General features: G+C 39.6%; 1 pseudogene across 1 annotated transcript in view; it reads left to right on the forward strand.

Moving 5' to 3' along the window:
- The first annotated feature begins 2,003 nt into the window (after positions 1 to 2,003).
- The window catches only part of LOC100953642, a 73,300-nt pseudogene continuing 57,243 nt past the window's right edge, over positions 2,004 to 18,060 (forward strand). The window contains exon 1 of the transcript XR_002772334.1: positions 2,004 to 2,044. The product of XR_002772334.1 is annotated as a cytochrome b-c1 complex subunit 2, mitochondrial pseudogene (transcript). The remainder of the gene's footprint in view (positions 2,045 to 18,060) is intronic.

Raw genomic sequence — 18,060 nt, forward strand, 5'->3', positions numbered from 1 at the left:
AGCAATCCCATTCCTGGGTATTTATCCTAGATAAAGGAAAACTTAGGTTCAATAAACTTTTGTATGCAAATGATCCATGGCAGCTTAATTTGTAATAGACAAAAATGGAAAACTACACAAATATCCTCTAACAAGTGACCAAAAAAACCCATGTAACAACTTGAATGAATGTCAAGGATATAAGGCAGGGTGAGAAAAGCCAATATCAAAAGGTTACCTACCATATAATTCCATTTGTATAACATTCTTGAAGTGACACGATTATAGTGATGGGGAATGGATTGGTGGTTGCCAGGAGCTAGAATTAAAAGGGGAGAGGAAAAGAAGGTGTTTCTTTGGGGAAAGGAATAAGTCTACCTACTTACTGTATCAACTGCTGGTTACAAAAATCTAAGCATGTGATAATATTTCACAGAACTATATACATGGGGGGGGGAGTGCACATAAAAACTGGTGAAATTGAACATGTTCTATAGTATTGTTAGCAGGATTGTGCCAGTGTCATGTTCCTGCTTTTATAGTCGTACTATGGTTATGTAAGATGTTATTTTGGGGGGAAACGGGGTGAAAGATTCACAGGAACAAGGTACTATCTTTGGATCTTATCTGTGAGCCTAAAATTATTTCAAAAGAAAAAGAAAAAAGTAGTGTTTCCATTAACCAGGGTGAAAAGGGCTTCAGATAGAGCAGGTTTTAGAAGAGGAGATGAGGAGATAAGTTTTAGACGTTCCATATTTGAGATGTCTACTGCAAACACTTATGGACAAGTCTGGGTCTGGGAGAGGAACCTGGCCATGATATGCATGTGGAGGATGAGAGTTAAAGCTGTGGGACTGGATGAGTTCAAGGGCAGGAATATTCATGTAGAACAAGAAGAAAAGGGAAGTAAGGACTGTGCTTGGGGTCCTCCACCACCAGACAATAGGAGAGAATAGAGTGGATTCTTGGAGGGTATGATTTTTCTCTTCCTGAAAGCTCTTTGGGATATGTGTGTGTTTTGACAGCTCTACTCCAGCCAGTAGACAGATTAACTGGTAGATCTGAACTTCTTCTTCTTCTTTTGTATTTTTTTTAAGAGAGAGAGTCTCACTGTGTCGCCATGGTCTCACTGTAGAGTGCCATGGCGTCACAGCTCACGGCAACCTCAAACTCCTGGGCTCAAGCGAGTCTCCTGCCTCAGCCTCCCAAGTAGCTGGGACTACAGGCACCCGCCACAATGCCTGGCTACCTTTTGTTACAGTTGTTGTTGGATGGGTCGGATTCAAACCTGCCACCCTCAGAGTACCTGGCTGGTGCTGTAACCACTGTGCTATGGATGCCGAGCCAGATTTGAACTTCTTTTGGTTATTGTGGGCTTCTTTCTTTCTCTTTTTGTATTGCAGATAGCTTTGTGTCTTCACATTTATTACCTCTCCAGAGAGACTGAGATAAAAAATGTAATTGAGTCTCATCATTATCATTATCATGGAAATGGCTTCAAAAAGAAAAATGATAAATGAATATTATTATTTCTCATTTTCAACCAGTAACCAGTTGCCATTGATAAATAGACAGCCAAGAGTCTATTTGGAAGGAAGGCTCAAGATCTGTAATTACAACATGCATGTTCAGAGGGAGAAAGAAAGCAAAGCTTAGGTCTACTTCTTGATTTAATCTACAAGGCAGACAAAAGCACCACCCATGCCCCTGAGAGCACCGGCAGCGGTACTTAACCTGTGGGTTGTGACCCCTTTGGGGGTCTCCTGCATATCAGATATTTACATTACAATTCATAACAGTAGCAAGATTATAGTTATGAAGTAGCAATGAAAATGATTTTATGGTTGGAGGTCACCACAACATGAGGAACTGTATTAAAGGGTCGCAGGATTAGGAAGGTTGAGATCCCCTGGATTAGAGCATCCTTGAGAAAAGCTTTGCCTCCTTCAGCATGAGCAATCTTCCCGCAGCAGTCAAGCCCGCCTGTGTACCAGAGATCCATTGGATGGGAAGTCAACCCAGCAATGGCAGTGACGGACAGCGAGATCATCCAGTTGATGAAGATGTGAGTCTTCCTGGAATCTAGAAGAATTTCCTTTGCAGTATCATAGATACCCAAGTAGGCAGCTTGCTCGATAAAACCTGGCACAGATACATTCAAGCCTGATACAAGCCCTTAATCCCATCAGATTTGCAGGTCTTAACTAGGCAGTCACAGAGGCCTCTGAATTCCCTTTCAGCTCCAGCTTTACCCACATCTGCTGCTAGACAGGTACAAAATCAAGCTAGCTGCAAAATCAAGAGGGTACATAAAACAATGCCTCAGAGGCATCACCTGATGCCAGAACCCCTGCAGAGTGGCGCCCAGCCTGGGTCCTCTTGTCCACATCACCCAGAAAGATCTGCTCGTATTTATCTTTGAAAGTCACATTGATAGCCAGGGTGTGGGAGTATCTGATGACACTGGGCAGGTGACCATGCCAGAGGACAAGCCTTCCTACTCCTTAGGGATATGAACCACGCAGTCTGTAATGCCCTTGTCTTGCCTAATTGCGGTGATTTTTTAGCTCACAGGCAGCACCTGAAGCAGCAGTGTGACCTGCCTGAAAGGCATTACTGTGGTCTTAGAGACCTGGGTGAGAGACACAGTGGTGTCCATCATGTTGAAAGGAAAGAATGGGACTGGCACAGGAACTGACTTGACCCGGGCTCTAGGTAGATTTCTTTCTCTTTTCCTCTGTACTTCATAGATTCCAGTAAAAATTTATAAGATATCAGTAGAAGTGTTCCACTCTCTGTTCAATGATTTTTACAAATTGTTTTTCTTTCAGTCCCTGCTACCACTAGGGATGATGTATGGTAATCTCAATGCTTCAGGAGACATGAACTCTTGTTTCTTTAAAAGATGATGGAACATCTGTTGTCAGATTACTTTCCCTAAGGGGGAAATAAAGACAAAGACTGATTCACATTTAGGAAAAGTTTTCTCATTATTTTCTTATTTTAGTTTCCCGAAATCATCGCTCACTTTATGGACAGTATCTACTGTAGCCATTTTTGTCTTTAACCAAAAGTTATCTCTTCCACCACTATTTTTCCATTATCATTGCTATAAACATTAATTTAGTTAACTGACTTTCGCTTTATGAATAAGCAAATCACTGTAATTACTTTGTAAGTTTAGGAATGCATCCTTGCTCACGGGGAAGTTTGTAATACCTGATACGTACGTTAGGATATGAGGAATGAAAATCAGTGATCTCAACATCCATCTCAAGAAGGTAGAAAAAGAACAGCAAATTAAAACCAAGGAAAGGGGAAAAAATAATGAAGACAAAAGTAAAAAATAATGAGCGATAGAACAAATAATAGAAAGGATCAACATAAACAAAAGTTGGTTTGTGCAAATTTGACTTAAACAAGAAAGAAAAGCTATATATTATCAATATCAAGAATTAGAGGCCTGTTATCCCAGCATGCTGGGAGGTTGAGGCTGATGGATTGCTTGAGCTCAGGAGTTTGAGAACAGCCTGAGCAAGTGCAAGAACCCATCTCTAAAAAAAATAGCCGAGTGTTGTGGTGGGCACCTGTTCTCCTGGCTACTCAGGAGGCTGAGGCAAGAAAATCACTTGAGTCCAAGAGTTGGAGGTCGCTGTGAGCTATGACACTACGGCACTCTACCAGGGAGGCAAAGCGAGACCCTTTTCAAAAAAAAAGAATTAGGAACAAAATATCATTTCAGAGCCTGTAGAAATTAAAAATATATATGAGGTCACTGTAAAAATGTATTAAAGTGAATTAAAAAATAATTGACCTACTTGCTAGTAAAACACAATTTATCTTCATGACATTTATTTCTAACATAAACAGAAAAACAGGGTGTTCCAAAGGTCACCCCTAAAGTTTCCATACGTAGGGAAAATGAGAAATTGTAGGTAGACATACCTTTATTTACAAAATATTCATTACAACATTTTACAAAATATTCTGTGCGTTGGTCACCCTTGGTAAAATGTTGTTCAAGTTCTGTGGTTCTGGATTCTGGAGACAATACTATGCTATCCATTTTGTATAAACTTTGTTTTCTCCCATTATTTATTTATTTGGTCATTGGTGCTTACATAGGCAAGACTTTGAAAATTTATCTCGTATCCAATTACTTTGCTAAAGTTTAAAAAACTAAGAGACTTTCAATTGATTATTATGTGCTATAAATGATGATTTTGTGCACTTATATAGTAAAGTGCTTATTTTTATTTCTGTTTCTTAATTTTTTAAATTAAACGTAGCAGAAGAAGGTCATATTTTGACCTTTATTTTGAATGAGAATTTTTCTATCACTTTACTGCAAGTTATCCTTTTGGCTGTTGGTTTAAAGTCGATATTTCTTACCACATTGAGAAAGCAGCGGTTATGACTCTCAGGCTTAAACTTAGGTGGACAAGGAAAGTAACTGAAATAAATTTGTCTTTTGAGCCTTTATTTTCCCAGATAACAAGACCTCAATTTCAGTTAATTACATAAAGATTTGTCCCCTCCTTTCCCAGAGAACTTACATTATGCCAAGGCATGAGGGAGATCGGGCATCTGATCCTGTGTCATCTCCACCTTCTCTCACTTGTCCCTCTATTTTTCTCCTGCCAATTCTGGCCACACCAGTCAGCATTAGGTAAATTTTGAATGAGAATTCTTCTATCACTTTACTGCAAGTTTGGGAAAGGCTGGGCAGGGAGGAGCCGTGCAGAAAAGTTTCCTTGCCCTGATCTCCCTTCTCTTCCCTTGACAGCTTGTCCTCTGCCAAAGGCTTCACAACTCACCAAAGGCAGGTGAATTCAGGAGTGGGGCGTGAGTGAGGACGGGTGTGAGGATCCAGGCAGCAGTGGCAGCATGGCCCTGAGGGACAGGGGAGGATGGAAGGAAGGAAAGTTCCAGTAGCAAGTCAAAAGAGGAAATTTTCTGTTATTCCTAGTGAGGGAAACCCCATATTTTAATTTGAAATCATGAAAAAGGAAACAGTAAGTATAACCCAAAGAACTTCCTCCTTTCAATATTTGTGACTTATTCAAATTGTATATGAAAACACCACACTGTACCCCATGATTGCATTAATGCACACAGCTATCATTTAATAAAAAAAAAGAAAAAAATATTTGTGACATATATTCTGAATGTTCTCAAATATATATAATTTGAATTTTCAGCCCTTATTCTGTATGGATCTTTATATATATATAATATGTATATATGTGTATATAAATATGTTAAGCTTTCATATAAAGGGCAGAAAATTGGGGCAGTTAAAAATGTCAATACAACAATAACTAAGAAAATGACATGAAGGCTATGTTAACCAGTTTGATGAAAATATTTCAAATTGTATATAAAAACAGCACAGTGTATCCCATGACGGTATTAATGTACACAGCTATGATTTAATAAAAAAAAAAAGTCAATGTAGAGAACAGGTTTTGTGGGACACACGTACAATAGGGACTTTCCCTTAACAAATGAAACATTGTAAACTAATCATGTGTACCCTCATATTAATCTGAAATAAAAAAATAAGAACAGGTTTTGACGTAGTCTATTGAATTTGAAGCAACACGTGACTTGGAAGAATAGAGGTAAATGATTTGTTTTGCCAGAGTGTGTTTAAATCACAGAGTATTTGATTTCCTCTGGAAGAAAAGCCTACCCCTGTTCTACCTGTCTCTTGGGGGTGGCAGCAGCCAGGACAACTAGCTATTGGGTAACCCTGATCAGTAGTGCAGTCTCCTTTCTCCAGGTCACGCACTGTCATTTATTTCTGAAGCTGCAGTTTTATGCTGTTATTTTTCTTCTCGATCTGATTCATTCTGAGTCATGGGAAGCACATTCTCACTGTGATGGGATACACTGCAGCGTGGGCTGACTTGCTTGTTCTGCACCATTAAATTCCTGCTTGTGTCTTTCTATCAGGAATGGTTTGGAGAGTCACAGTGCAGAAAAAATGGGAGTATGAAGACTGTGCTTGGGAGGATTCAGACTAGAAGAGGTGGGATCAATGAAGGGCATCCCCACCACCCTGTATGAACTAATGTATTTAATGGGCAACTAAATCTCTGTCTGCCATGGTTCTGAAGCAACCAAGGAGCCATGCAACAATGACATTCTCTCCTGATAAAGGATTCCACTGATCATGCCAGGTTCCAGGCATGGGCTGAGGGGTTGTGGGGTTCACCATGGTGGCAGAACAGCATCATCAAGTGTCAAATATCCGTGGCCATCATCTTCTCCACACACATTAGCTTGTAATCCCTCAGGAAGGAATTGAAGGGTATCATCCCCGTCATACTGAAAGGACGTGATTTTCCAGGAGGTGGGAAGTTTCTGTTCATTAGCTATGCTGATGCTGAGCATAGCTTGAAAATTTTAATTTGAACCAAGTGGCCCGGTACTCAGTGAGCGTTACTGCCACGGAGCTAGGACAAGGGCAATATACCCTAAAGATGTTAAAAGCTAGAATAGAGTTAAAGTGGGGTACATTTCTCTCCTTTCCTCTCTCTCCCTGTGCTTAATACAATTATTTCAAACCTGAGTATGGTACATTTAGAACACGGAGACAGTAAATCAAAAACTCACTCTTTTGACCTTTTGCCTCAAAACATTAAAATCCAATTGAATTGCTATAGGAGTAATAATTCCACTCACAAGAGATTAGAGCCATAACATCAGTGAAATGATAGAAAAATGTTATTTGTCGCATTTGTGACAAGCAATTGGAACAAAACGTATTAGTGATGTAGAAACTATTCTCTGTGTGTTTATGTGCGTGCTTTGTATTAAGAAGAAAACACAGAACGGAAGGACATGGAGGATAACACATATTTTCATTGGAGTGAATCTTTTTATTTGACAGCCTTTCTATTGTGAGTGATATTAAAAAAAAAAAAAAGCATATTGGCCCCTGTAACTGCAGCTTGCAGTAAAATCCATTTTCAGCACTTCTGAATTCAGCTCACATAGCCTTCTTGTAGGCTATGAGGAGGTTCAAGCTGTTCTAAAATAGTTATCACGATCCATTACACTCTGTTCCCTGTAGCTTTTGTCCCCAGTTGCATGTGGTAGTGTAATTGTGAAAGAAAATGTAAAATATAATATGCTGACTCTACACAGGGAAGGGGGACAGTTTCATTTGTTCCAAGCATTCTTGAATACATCATCCAGAATCTAGTATGAATACTCCAGGATAAAGGTAACATTTCAAAAGAGGATATATCGCATTAATATTTCCTTTATGTTAAAAGAAGTACCTTAGGAGAAGACTGTTGCTTGAGATTTTGGCTTGGTTAATATGGGGGAAATAGAAAATTAAACCTGGTAATTTCAGCCCTAAAGGTTTACTGCATTGATCTATCTCATTTTGTTTAAGTACACGTTTAAAAAATGTATTTAAAAATATTATTCTTAATTGGAGATTGTATTGATTCCATTTCTAAATAATGATGAAAGACATAATATATGATATTTTAGATTATGTTTGGAATAGAATTGCCCTCTTTTTGTATGTTACAGATAATAAGGAAGGATCTAGTTTGAGATGATTAGAAAAACAATGAGGAGAAAACACGTATTTCAGTATAAGTTTATCCTTTCACGCTCACTGTAGGGAAAACGCAAATATTTTCTCCCAGTAACCAGCCCCTGCTCCTCACGTTCATTCCTGCTTCGCGTTTTCCAGTCACCCGATCTTTGGTGACATTCTTGACTCTTTCCTTCTCTACTCAATCCCTTCCCAAGTCCTAGCACATCTTCTCTTGTGAAACTCCTCCACGGAATCTCCAAATTTTATGTCCTTGAAGGATGCTCCTATAGTCCTGTTTCCCCAAAACTTTTAAAGTAATTTTTCTCTAGGTGTTACACAGAAGCTCCCAAATTGATAATAAGGTAAAAATCTAACAGATAAAAGCAAATTTTGTTTCACTGAAGCAAGAGTGGAAGGGAACAGACTCCCTACCAATTTGGTCCATTCATGCTGGCTTGCTGTCATAGTCAAAGTTGGTTTATTTAACCCCAAGGGACCCTTGGAGCAAATACAGGTCCAAAGAGATTTGGTGACTTGTCTAGGATCATGAAGCCGGTGTGCACAGCTAGTACTGAAATCAACTTAAAATTCAGTGCACTTTTGGTTTCCTCAGCCAAATTCACCATCACATCTGAAATTCAGCTTATTACAATAATGTTTTAGTAGCCTCTAGTCTCTCCTTATATTTCCTCACTTGCAGATCATAAGACATTGTATTCTTTTATCTGTCCTCTGTGCAACTGACTTTTGTGGCTCCCTGTTGCCTGAGATCAAGTCCAAGTAGAGGTTCATTCCTGGCTCTTTATAATTTGAACATTTTCTTATGTTTCTCTCTGATTCAAAACCACTGTGCCAACTTGGTTCATTTCTCTGCTGAATCTCAAAACACCCTCTAAGGCTTTTCTCTAACTGCAATACCTTTGGTCTAACTTACCCTTCAAGACTTTTTAAGCTTGTTTTGAGTACATCATTTCACAGATGACTCTTTTGTCTTTTGATAAACTGTGATCCTACTTGTATTATCATTTTTCATTTTTAAATTTCAAATGGGTAAAACTATGTAAAAATGTAAGTTCTGCTAAAACACAGACCACGTCTTATTTTGTACATAATGCCGACACAGTGCTATGTGATTATCGGCTGTGTTTTGTGGGTCAATTATACTGCTCTTGGCCACAGCACAAGGACGCACTCCAGTATTTTTCATGTGGCCTATGATGGCTACTCTTGTCCATGTTTCTTTTCCACTATAGAAAATTGAGCCTAAACAGATTTGCTCTTATGCAGCAATTATGCCATCAGTCTAATTATTAAATAATTCTAATTGAATATAAACAGATGTCAATAATAATTTAAAATTTAAATGCAATTATTGAGCCTTTCCCTCCTCTCCCCTCCCCTCCCCTTCCCTCCTCTTCCCTTCCTTTCCTTCTGTTCTGGTCCCATCTAGTAGTAGTGGGTATCATCATACTGACAGCAACCTCCCTCAAATTCCTAGGCTCAAGCAATCCTCCTGCCTCAGCCTTCTGAGTGGCTGGGACTACAGTCATGCCCTGTACACCCTGCTGGTCTTTTTCTATTTTTAGTAGAGACTTGAACCTCACTCTTGCTCAGGCTGGTCTTGAACTCTTGAGCTCAAGGAATCCTTCCGCCTTGGCCTCCCAGAATGCTAGGATTATAGGTATGATCTACTCTGTCTGGTCCCTATAAGTTTTCAATAAATATTTAAACTTTCCCAGGACAGTGTACATAATTCTTTTTCAGATGTTAGAAAGAACCACACCAAAAGCCTCATTTGTTCCTGAAGCAGAGGCTTTCCATGTCTCTCTTACATCCAGATGACAAACTCAGGCAGGACTTCATTCCTTATCCACCTGTACATCAGTATTTAAATTTTTGATGGGAGATGATGTCCCAGACTCATTTGAAATAAAAAAAAAATGAAGTCAGAATTCTGATTGGCTATTTTGTTTCCCAGTAAGGAATAGTTTTTCTAATTAGCTTTATAGGACGATTATTTTTGATATACCTTTGTTAATACACTTTAGAAAAGTTCAAGCTACAGATTTTACTCAATTTATTGAAAGTTTATTTACAATGTTGCATATAATAAATTCACAATATTTTGTTAACTTAAACAATCTTCTTTAACTTCATATACTCAGGACAGTATATTAGGTTAAAGAAGATGCCTCTAAGTGAAAAACTAAAAGGTGTAATTAATAGTCTTTTGATCAATCTTGGCAAAGTCATTCTGATGTATTTCCAGACATTGAGAAATTGATGTCTCTAATGATGGGTTACATATCTCTTCACAATTCAGGATGATTTTCATTTCTTTGGTTTCAATAAAATTGAGGAAGATGTAATTGACTTGTCAGCTGATAGATCACAAAAATAATATTTGAAAACGTGCCACTGTGTAGTTTTGGTATGTGATGTTCAAAGAATCGAATGACATTTCTATAGCAAATTTTGCTCCAATTGCATCTATTTTTATATGTGAACAAAGATTCTTAGAGCTTAGAAAAAACACATTAGAATTGATACTGAACCCAGTCCTATTATAGCAATAAAGAACATTCCCCTGCCAAAGCAGAATTGAAATTAAAAATCCTCATCAATCCCATTAAGAAAAGAAATTCTAAGTTTTCCTTTTTATGTTAAGATTTAAATATATTATATTGTTTTTGATAAACTATTATTGATAGTTGTAGTAACAACTCAGTCCAGAAGGAAAAATTTTACCTTCAAGAGCCTTATGAGTTCATGAATTTATACACATGTAATTTGCTACAGAGAGGATGATAGGGGATCAGTAAAAGATTTTCAAGTATAAAAACATTCCAATTTGTACAAATAGTCATCACATTGAATCCCATAATGGCATAAATGTATTTATGATCTATGTATGAAAGACTTAATAAAAAAATATTTGATATGAAGATTTTCTGTGGGAAAGTGGGATGAAAGCATAAGTTTAAGGCGAAAAAAGAGTGATGTAAAACTTACAGGCATTGAAGATGAGCTTATCCATAAAATATTTTTTTCAGTGGATAGTATTGGTATCCTCAATAGCTTTGATATTTCTTGGATACGTTAGTCTGTTATTTTTATTTATTTTTTCCATTATTTTAAAATGTCAGTGTTTAGGATAACAGGAAATCAAATCCTTTGCCCCTATGTATTTAAAATGAGAGAATTTAGGGGTGACTTGACTACATGTGAGCAGATGAGTGGATACATAGTTTTTCATGATTAGCTTGACTGGATACAGAGGCGAGATCTTGGAAACTCCTCGCTTCCCTCTGCTGCACCAGCCTGCTCTGCTGCTTCTCTTGCGTTTGCTCTTTGCTTCCAAGATACACTGGTTTTTGTTTTTGTTTTTTTCCAGTTCTTTGCATGCTCTTAACTTTTTCCTGCCTAAAGGCTTTTTCCTGTCCCTATCTACTCAATGGCACCACTCTGCCACCAGTCTTAACCCCCACCTACCCTCAATCAGATGCTGATGTCTACTCAACATATTGGAAATATTATGAAGCTTAACCCAAGCTTCAGTGATAGATCTTAGGAAGCCTCTCTAAACCATTTACCAAAGCCAGGTTCCCCCACTACCCCTCACTCCAAAAACATCTTGACCTTTTCCTATATACCTCTTCTCACAGTTGTGATTTTAAAAAGTGGCAATTTTTTTAAAATCATGAGTCCCATAAGGGCAGGGACTCCCTCTAGCTCACTGCCATATTCCTAGGGAGTCCAGAACAGAGACGGGTACCTAAAAGCATTTGGTATTTGTTGACTGGTTGAATGAATATGATTTATTTAGCAGTATGAGGTCACGGATACTTGTAGAGTGTGATTATTTGTTTAAGGAGGAAGAGTCTTGTGTATTTGTGAAATATCTCAAGAAAACCTTACAAGGCCAGGCATGGTGGTTTGTGTCTGTAATCCTAGCATTCTGAGAGACAAAGATGGATGGATTGCTTGAGCTCAGGAGTTTGAGACCCACCTGAGCAAAAGTGAGACTTCATCTCTACTAAAAGTAGGAACCCCTCCCCCCCAAAACCCCAACAATCTGGACATCGTGATGGGTGCCTATGGTCCAGGCTATTCGGGAGGCTGAAGCAAGAGGATAGCTTGAACCCAGAGTTTGAGGTTGCTGTGAGCCAGGCTGATGCCACAGCACTCTAGCCTGGGCAACAAAGTGAGACTCTATCTCAAAAAGAAAAAAAAAAAATGACCAACTGTCCTTTCTGGAAGGAAGGAGGATTTGGCAGGAAGAGTCTCAGATGGTAGCGAAATTCTAAGAATGTGTCAGGCAGATTGATAGAGAGTTCTCCAGTTGGGGCCACTTGTTAGAGGAGTCTCCAGCCTATAGGAATGAGCCTGCTGTAGTGTCCCAGCTATGCGCACTTAAGATCCAGTGAAGTCTGGCATTAGTGTAGATGTGGTGATGCCTCTAGGAGGATGGAGCTGGGGCTGTGGGTCCATTCTCCTCCTAAGAGTAAGAGCTCCAGTGCCTTCATATGCCACCAGACCCAGAAGTTTAGAGAGCATAGTTCCCCACTGAATTCTAATTTATATGTCAGGACACTACACAGGACTGGGGTGGGGTTTACTTTCTTTGATTTTCTTGACAAAGGGTGAACTCATTCAATGAATGCCACTCAGCTTCCTGGCTTACCTGCTGTTAGCTACCAGCTGATTGCATATTCCTGAAAAAGTAGATTTCACTTTTGGTGGCTCCAAATTCAGTTACTACTGGAGTTGACAGGTTGGTCCTGGATTGTTCCAATAGTGGACTAGGGAACAGTAAGCAGAAAATGAAGTATAATTCATTGCTAAAAGCTATCTGGAATAACTACTCTCAGATATTGTAACAAGTTATCAGAATTCAGAGGAACAGAAATACAGAAACATTTCCTTAGCTATTACCTGGCAGCAAGTTCCATGTTAGAGACTGTGGAGACCCCTGGGATAATGTGTGAATACTCACAGGGCCCAGAATAGCTCCTGTCTTTTCCATGGGGCTTCATCTATCTCCTGCAGTTATAGCTGAACCATCAGTTCCCTTGGACCCTGGAGGAGTTTTGTTAATGGTCTGGTACTATCCACTGTGGAGCCACCCTTGAGGGACAGTTTCAAGTGTAATCACCATGGTGATGCCACCTCGGCCAATCTCTCCTGTCATACTTTCTTGACCCAGGCCTCATGGGCCTTGAACTTGGCCTAGCTCTGTCATCCTTTCTGGAGATATGTAATTATGAATCAATCACACGGAGCGCTAATACTACTCACACAGAAGACTAATATGAAAACAGAATTGTGGGGGTAAAAATCGTTCAGATTTGTTTCTTTTGTTACCTGACATTACTTCATCAGGGCAGTCAGGTTTTAAGTGTCTAAATAATTATGTAATGCTTTTGCTGGGCTTTTTATTTTTTTTTTTTTCTCTCTTCACATTCTTTTTTTTTTTTTTTTGAAACAGTATCTCACCTTGTCCCCCTGGGTAGAATGCCATGGTGTCACCAAAGCTCAAACTCTTGGGCTCAAGTGATCCTCTTGCCTCAGCCTCCCAAGTTAGCTGGGACTACAGGCACTTGCCACAACACCCAGCTAGTTTTTAGAGACCGGGTCTCACTCTTGCTCAGGCTGGTTTTGAACTCATGAGCTCAAGCAATCCACCAGCCCTGTCTCCCAGAGTGCTAGGATTCTAGGCGTGAGTTACTGCGCCTGGCTCATTCTTTACGTTAGACTATTTTTAGGCCTTTCTGGAGCAGAGTATGGACTGGGAAATGCAAAGAATATGTGAGAGTATCAACTATTTTCAGTGTCAAAGAAATACAAAGACCTCTCATCAGGACAGAATTGGAAAGAACTCCTCCCGATTTCCCTTTTGTCTATGGATTGCCACAATAACTGAGGAGGAATTGAACCGGGGACTGGAACTCGCTGTAACATTTGAAGCTTATAAAATCCACATGAACCCTCATTTCTGATGGGGACATTGACTGACCCCATTACACAAAGGGTGTCATCTGTCATAAAAATGTCTCTGAGCATCCTCCCAGCCACATAAAAGGGCTCTGCTCCCTCTCACATTCCTTTAAGTTCCCCAAACCTTAGAGATTGTGTTTGATGAGAAATAAGATCTTGCATCTGTAACATTTTTTTTTTTAGTTTCACCCATAGCAATATTTAGTTTCACCTGTGCAATGAAGAATAGAATGAGAACTGTAACATCCTGGGCCTTCCTCAGGTGATTTGATGGTGTCAGACGGGAAGTGTAACGGGAAAGCGCAAAGGGAGGGTCCGTTTTCAGCTGCCCTCTTAGAATATAAGAATGTTGACACTTGCAGAAAGAATGTGCTCTCTCTCTCTCTCTCTCTCTTCCTCTCTCTCCCTCTCCACTAACCATTGCAGCTGTAGTAAGAATACCGCAGAGCAGCTGGAGTGAAGGGAAGCCTTTCATGCTAATCATCGGGGAATGACTGTGCACGAGAATGTGAGCATGAACCAAGAGTAAGAGTGATCTGTGACCAGACAAAGGGCTCTAGGAAGGAGACATGGCAGCACAGTAGAGGAAGAACAAGGGAAGGGGGCAGGAAGGAAGAGCAGGGTTCACAGAAGAGCCGGACAGCAATATCTCAGACGCTACTGCCTCATCAGTCTGGCTAAGACCATTTCCTGAATCATGTTTGAAAACCAATTCTGCATGATGTTACGATACAACCCAACACACTAAAAAGAGGGTTCTATAGTTCAATAAGTTAGGGAAATACTACCTACCACATCCTTCCAGGTGGAGATACCTAATACATGTTAGTTATCTATGGTAAAGAAAATAGACTAACTTTTAAATAAATTAGTTAAAAAAAACTTGTAAATAAACTCAGTGTTGCTCAAAACGTCTTGCATCTAGAATCTTATTTTTGTTTGCTCATTTTGTTTACCATGAAGATCTCAAAGAAAGCATGTTCTGTTGAATACAGTCTGGAAATTCCGTATTAATGGTTATTAGTTATGTAGTGTGGAGGAGCGAGAATTGGATACCAGAACCCGATGCACAGCCTTTAGAGGTCTTTTATATGTGCTCAACCCTTACTGTGTATTTCATCATCTAGAGGAGTGTGTAAAAACTGCCCATTCCAGACCTCACCGCTTGTTTAAGAAATCTGAATCCAGAGAATGGGGCCTTAGGATCTGTATTTTTAAAATGTTTCTCATGGGATTCTTATGAGTCAGCCTGGCACTGTTCTCTCAGCAATTTAAAAACCACTAATTAAATTGTAGAGTCTGGGTTCTGTTGTTCTAATAGAATTTCTGTTGGTTCTGTAAGGATAAATAATCCATGAAGCTGGTGTCAAGTAATACGTCCCTAAACCAGATAGACCCCACTGTTGATTGGAGTCAACATTCTCATGCCCCGAGGAGGCAAAACCAGGATTCTGCTTTAACAAAGCTAATTTTTAATCTAAAAATGTTAGCTTTTATTTTTAACTTGAAAAATTAATTTTCTTGAAGGAATTGAATGGAGGTAGACAATGACAGGCTAGCATATGAATAATCTTACAGGTCCTCGATGCAGGATGAAGGGACATTATCTAGGGAAGTACTGGCCACACTGCCCTTGCGGCATTTGGCAGGAATGACTCTCATTTTTGCATATGGAGTGGCGTTTCGGTGCAGAGAAGCCTGGCACGTGTTGTCGGGAACCCCTCCCGAAGACTGCCCCTGAGCATCTTTCCTAGAAGTCCGCACCATTCTTACAGTCTGGCTTCGTCATTCATCTTAAACTCCGTTTTGTGGTTCTGTGATCAGAAACAATGGTGCCTAATAACTGCTATGTCTCCACCGATGGTTCAGAGCAGGTGATGGTTGAGGAAAGCAGATGGAATTGAAACTTTTAAGAAAAACTCTACTAAATTAAAACATCTAGAATGTTTCTATAAAGTGAACTCAGTTTGCCATCAAGATTTCTCGATCTAGCTCAAAGGAGAATGTCCGTTTGGTAGGCATTCCAAGTAACCTCTCGTGGCATCTTTTTCCTTGCTGCCTTTTATGTATTAGAATTATATCCAAGGCAGCAAACCTAGATCTATCAGAAGACCCCCCAAGACTGGTAAGTGAGAATTTTGCCTCTGGAGGAAAATTTGTAAGGCAGAAAAGCAATGTTAATACTTTCAGTCAGTGCTTTGGAAATTGTAAGAAATATATGAGTCACTTGAGATCTTTTTTTTGGAGATGGTCTCACTCAGTCACCCTGGATAGAATCGTGTTGTGGCATCATTATAGCTCACAGCAACCTCAAAGTCCTGGACTCAAGCAATCCTCTTGCCCCAGCCTCCTCAGTAGCTGGGACTACAGGCATGTGCTACTATGGCAGGCCAGTTTTACTATTTTTAGTAGAGACCAGTTCTAACTCTTGCTCAGGCTGGTCTTGAACTCCTGAACTCAGGTGATCCACCCACCTCGGTCTCCCAGAGCGCTAGGGTTATAGGAGTGAGCCACTGTGCCCAACCCTTTGAGATCTTGTTAAAATGCAGATTCTGATTGAGGAGGGCAAGATTGGGGCCTAAAACTGTGCATTTCTAACAAGCTCCGGGCGATGCTGATGCTCCACAGTATTTGAAGAGCTTTCTACTTTTGGAGCATGTTTTATGATTTTGTTTTAGATTGGTAATACTTGGTATGAATTAATGATAATTATTAAGCATTAGTTGATCATGTGTGGAGACAGGGTGGACATGGGAATTATATGTATATATAGGAATATTATTAGTTTTGTTATTGATTGTACAGGAGAAATTAGTTCTGTGATATATATACCTTGTACATTTTTTTCAGTTTGCCCTTTTCTTTAAATTTTATTTATTCTTTTTCTTTTACATTTTGTTCTTTATCCAGACATATGTTTAAAGCTTTTAAAAATTTTTACTTGTTATAAGTATATAAAAGTTATGTATACTGTATTTATAGGGCACATGTGGTGTTTTATTTGAGACAGAACCTCAAGCTGTTCCCCTGGGTAGAGTGCTGTGGCATCACAGCTCACAGCAACCTCCAACTCCTGGGCTCAAGCGAGTCTCCTGCCTCAGCCTCCCAAGTAGCTGGGACCACAGGCGCCCGCCACAACACCTGGCTATTTTTTGGTTGCAGCCATCATTGTTGTTTGGTGGGCCTGGGCTAGATTTGAACCCGCTACCCTAGGTGTATGTGACTGGCGCCTTGGCCACTTGAGCCACAAGTGCCGAGCCCATGTGGTGTTTTCATACAGGCATACAATGTGTATTAATCAAGTCAGGGCAATTGAGTATCCTTCACCTCAAGTATTTATCATTTCTTTGTATTAGGAATATTCTAATCCCACTCTTTTAGTTAATTTATTTTCTTTCTTTCTTTTTTTTTTTTTTTTGAGACAGATTCTCACTTTGTCGCCCTCAGTATTGCTCACAGCCACCTCCAGCTCTTGTGCTTAGGCGATTCTTTTGACTCAACCTTCCAAGCAGCTGGGACTACAGGTGCCCACCACAACACCCGGCTATTTTTTTTTTGTTGTTGCAGTTTGGCCGGGCCCGGTTTGAACCTGCCACCCTTGGTATATGGGGTCGGCGCCCTACTCACTGAGCCACAGGTACCACCTTCTTTTAGTTAATTTAAAGTCTACCCTAATATTGATTATAGTCGCTTTGTTGCATTATCAAATATTGTGCATTCTATCTATCTAACTACATATATATATTTTTTTCTTTTTTTTTTTGAGACAAACTTTCACTTTGTTGCCCAGGCGAGAGTGCCATGTTGTCATAGCTCACAGCAGCTCAAACTCCTGGGTTCAAGGAGTTTGCCTTGTCTCAGTCTCTCCAGTAGCTGAGTAGCTGGGACTACAGGTGCACACCACTGAACCTGTCCAATTCTATTTTTGGTAGCTATGAAGTCTCACTCTTGCTAAGCCTGGACTTGAATTCCATAGCTCAAGCAATCCTCTTGCTAGAGCCTCCTTGCCTGTTTTTTTTTTTTAAATTAAAAGTTTAATCGATCATTTAACAAGGAAATTTACATTCTTCTGCAAACACATTGCCTGTTTTTTGATAAAAGCCGTTTTAACTGGAGTGAGATATCATCTCATTGTAGTTTTGGTTCGCATTTCTCTGATAACTAATGATGTGGAGTATTTTTTCCATATACCTGTTGGCCATTTCTCTGTATGTCTTCTTTTGGAAATGTCTATTCAAATCTTTCACTCATTTTTGTTTGGATTATTTGACTTTTCTCCTATTGAATTGTTGGAACTCCTTATTTATTCTACTTGTTAATCTCTTGTCAGATAGGTAGTTTGCAAATATTTTCTCCCATTCTGTGGGTTATCTCTCCCTTTCATGGATCATTTCCTTTGCTGTGAAAAAGCTTTTTACCTTGATGTGATCCCATTTGTCCCATCTTGCTTTGGTTGCCTGTGCTTGGTAATAATACTCAAGAAATCCTTGCCCAGACCAATGTCCTGCAGACATATGTTT

This window comes from Otolemur garnettii, unplaced genomic scaffold, assembly GCF_000181295.1.
Source record: "Otolemur garnettii isolate 467f Iridium unplaced genomic scaffold, OtoGar3 scaffold00017, whole genome shotgun sequence".
Lineage (NCBI taxonomy): Eukaryota > Metazoa > Chordata > Mammalia > Primates > Galagidae > Otolemur > Otolemur garnettii.